At 51.2% G+C, this 4,291-nt stretch overlaps 1 pseudogene; it reads right to left on the reverse strand.

The window, feature by feature from the left end:
• Positions 1 to 203: 203 nt before the first annotated feature.
• LOC139273597 (histone H4-like) lies at positions 204 to 514 on the reverse strand (annotated as a pseudogene).
• Positions 515 to 4,291: the final 3,777 nt, after the last annotated feature.

Consider the following 4,291-nt stretch of genomic DNA (forward strand, 5'->3'; position numbering starts at 1 on the left):
GTACTTCATTGGTCTTGAGACGTTCGGTGGTCGTGAAAGGCGCTATATAAATCCAAATATTTCTTTCCATGAATTAAACAGCCGAAACCATTTCCCAACCAAACTGTACGCGCTCCCATCCCCAGGTCGCTGCTCTCTCTGTGAGGCGGTGGGTGGCTCTTAGAAGAGCCTTTGTGTTGTGTTTGGGGGAAGGGTCAAGTTATTCAGCCGCCGAATCCATAGAGTGTGCGGCCCTGCCGTTTCAGAGCGTACACCACATCCATGGCAGTGACCGTCTTGCGCTTGGCGTGCTCAGTGTAGGTGACCGCATCCCTGATCACATTCTCAGGAAAACTTTTAACACCCCGCGGGTCTCCTCGTAGATCAGGCCTGAGATCCGCTTGACACCGCCACGGCGAGCCAGGCGGCGGATAGCTGGTTTGGTGATGCCCTGGATGTTATCACGGAGCACTTTACGGTGACGTTTGGCTCCGCCTTTACCCAGTCCTTTGCCTCCTTTACCTCGACCAGACATAATGATTCTTCACTTAAACAGCCGCTGAATAAGACGGAGCTGCTCCCGGCTCTTTTTTTTAGAGCCGGAGCCGACCTGACAGAGAACGCGCAGAGTGAGAGAGGCGGGAAGGGGAGGAGACAGAGTTAAGATTGACAGACAGAGCAGAGAGCAGCCTCTGATCTTCCAGCTCCGCCTCCAGCTTTCTGCAGCCGCCAATTTCAATCCGTTTTCCGACAATAGAACCGAAACACAGCGCTCCGCACAAACTCTTACAGACTCGGAATTCATCTTCAAGGCTTCCATGAATCAGAAGCTTTTAAATGTCCAGTTACAATTAACAATCACGAATATTCCCGCCTATATACAGACCCTTCCCTGTTAATCTCAGACCTTGTATCATCTCCCCACACTTCCTCTCACAGGTTCAGCAGTTTACAAACACCGTATTCCAGCTGATTTGGAGAATGTGGTGTTTGGGGTTTGAGTTGTGAGGCGGGGTATCTCCGCCAGTATCACCGTCTCACAGACTCTCCCCCTAAATCTGTGAAATAACAATGACCAGGAACTGAGACTGGAGCTGAACACATCCCCAGTTATAGTGAGGCCCGGGCCGGACATCCCATTCTCTGTGTGTTTTATTGCAGACACTGGGGGAGGGGTGGGTGCAGCCAATGTCAGCGGGTCAAAAGGGATCCTGGCTTCATGTTCAATGACTTCTGTCTGAAATCTGAGCCCGGCCCCGGGACAGGGAGCATTTGATTCGGGGATCAACTCTTTTCTGAGAGGCGTGGGTGGCTCTGAGAAGAGCCTTTGGGTCCAGGTGTTTACAAGTTGCACTTTTTATTTACTTTTTGGATGCTGCTTTCTTGGGTTTTGCTGATTTGGCCTTGGCCCTCGGTTTTTTCACCTTTTTGGCCGCCTTCACCTTTGCGCCCGAGGCCTTCTTGGGGCCCTTGGGCTTCTGCGCCGCTGCCTTCTTCCCAGCCGCCGCTTTCGCTGTCTTTTTTACTGTTGGCGCCTTCTTGGTGCTCGTTTTCTTGGCGGGAGATTTCTTGGCTGCTGGTTTCTTGGTCAGAGATGTCTTGACTGATGGTTTCTTGGCTGGAGATTTCTTGACTGCTGGTTTCTTCACCTCGCTTCCCACTTTCCCCTGGTTTTCCTTCTTAGCGACTTTGAAGGAGCCCGAGGCGTCCGTGCCTTTGGTCTGCACCAGGAAGCCATTTGTCACATTCCTCTTGATACTGAACCTGATCTGGGACCTGCGCTTCTCCACATCCACGCCTTTGGCCGCCAGAGCCTTCTTTATCGCGGCCAGAGACATCCCCTTGCGATCGCTGCCATCGGCCACAACCTTAAGGATCTATTCGCCCAACGTGGGGCCGGCTGGCTTGGAGCGGGGAGCCGCCGCCTTTTTCTTACTGTGAGCCTTGGTTTGAGCGGCGGCGGCAGGAGGAGCCGTTTCGGCGGCTGCAGTGTCAGTCATGTCGGCGACTCTGTGGAAAATCTCTCTGACAGTCAGAGCTCAGTCAGAAATGAAACGGGAAGCGGCGGCACAGAGCAACTTAAAGGCAGCGAGCGGACGGGGCGGAGACATCCTGCTATCAGCTCCCCGCCCCTCCAGCCTCTCTGTGTTTCTCTCTCCTCATTAACTGTCCGATTCTAATTCAATCCGGGCCCTCCAGATTCCCAGACTGGCCTCTTTCTGTCCCGAACACCGGGATGTTTGCTGTCGAGAAAGTTTCATCCGAATTGAAGGCAGCAATTTGGATTTAAACCGGTTTCATTGCTGCACTGATCGCGCTCTCTCACCCGATCGCGGACATTTTCTCTGTTTTTCGACTAAAATTTGAAATCACATCAAACTTGACGTTTAATTCCCACTTTAGACCTGAGCAGGGGAGCAGGGCGATCCTGTGACAGGGAAATCTTTGAATTTTACACAAGAGGGACTCTGGAATCCGGGGATGAGACGGACACACAAACACAGTGACATTAGTCTCACCCGGCCCGCCCCTTTAACACACTCTCATCACACTCTGAAAGTGAGTTGTTAGGTGACTGAACAGTCCAATACGGGAATTACAGTCTCTGTCACAGGTGGGACAGTTAGTCTTTGACGGTAAGGGAGGGTGGGACTAGTTTGCCGCACGCTCTTTCCGCTGCCTGCGCTTATTTTCTGCACGCTCTCGGCGATGAGACTCGACCGCTCAGCGCCCTCCCGGATGCACTTCCTCAACTTAGGGCGGTCTTTGGCCAGGGACTCCCAGGTGTCGGTGGGGATGTTGCACTTTATCAGAGAGGTTTTGAGGGTGTCCTTGTAACGTTTCTTCTGCCCACCTTGGGCTTGCTTGCCGTGTAGGAGTTCTGAGTAGAGCGCTTGCTTTGGGAGTCTTGTGTCAGGCATGCGAACAATGTGGCCTCTGTCATGTATCTCACATTACTGTATATAACTGTATCTTACCATGCTATACATGACTGTAACTGGATATGACCTGTAACAATAAGCATACCTTACCACCAGGGGTGCACTTGCAGGAGACACTCCATACCTGTCCCACTGAGGTATATAAAGGGAGGTCTCAGGCATGTGCAGCACTGGAGAGCTGTGAATTAAAGGTGCAGGTCCTGAGTGATCTTGGCTTTAGCATGCGTCTCGTACAAGTCAATACATTAGAGTCAGGACTTAACAGTGGCGATGAGTTACGGGATCACAGAATCCACAGAATGGCTACCAACAGCTCAGATGAGAAATACAATGCTGGAGACAATTGGGATGACTTTATAGAAGGCTCCAGCAAAGCTTTGTGACCAAAGACTGGCTGGGCGACGATAAGGCAGACAAGAGAAGAGCCCATCTCTTGACCAGCTGTGGCTCGAAAACATATGCTTTAATGAAAAACCTGCTGGCACCCAAGAAACCAGCAAGCAAGTTGTTTGAGGAGTTGAGCACACTGGTGCGAGACCACCTGAAGCCAGCGAGCAGCCTACACATGGCCAGACACAGGTTCTACAACTACAGATGCTGTGTGGACCAAAACATACCCGACTTGATGGCGGAACTTCGGAGGCTGGCTAGTTCATGTGAGTTCCCTGATGAACTAAGGAGAGAAGTACTGAGAGACTTTTTTATTGAAGGAATAGGCCATGCAGGCATATTCCGAAAGCTTATAGAGACTAAGAACTTGACTCTAGAGGCAGCAACACTGGTCTCATAGACATTGTTGGCAGGCGAAGAAGAAACAAAGCTGATCTATACTTCGGGTAGTACAACCAACGAGGCATCGGAACAAGGGATTCACATTGTGAAACAAACCGCTACCCCCACACACAAAGGCATGAGAGTAGGTCTTCAACAGCAGACAGTGGTGCCAGAAGCCATCAAAATCAAGGGCCACTTGAACGGCCGATCACACCTCATCAACCCACAATGCAAGCAATCAACAACAGATTGAGAGAAGCTCAAGGGAGATCAGCCAGACGCAGCTCATCCTTCAGAAACAATGGAAACGGTCTGTGTTGGAGATGTGGGGGAAGGCACTCAACCAGGATGTGTCGATTTCAGCATGCCGTTTTCAGAAACTGCAACTACACAGGGCATTGGCTCGCATGTCAGAAAAACAGCAGCTCAGCTGGTATACGAATCGGAAGAGTCGAAAAGCAGACCAGAAGATGGTTGGAACAGTGCACGGGACACCGAGGTACAGCGGGTTAACACGATCAATGTCCACTGTTCTTACACCAAGTTGCCTCCAATTACGATGAGGGTTCTACTCAACGGGATACCCGTCAACATGG

This window comes from Pristiophorus japonicus, chromosome 9 (assembly GCF_044704955.1).
Source record: "Pristiophorus japonicus isolate sPriJap1 chromosome 9, sPriJap1.hap1, whole genome shotgun sequence".
In the NCBI taxonomy this organism is placed as follows: domain Eukaryota; kingdom Metazoa; phylum Chordata; class Chondrichthyes; family Pristiophoridae; genus Pristiophorus; species Pristiophorus japonicus.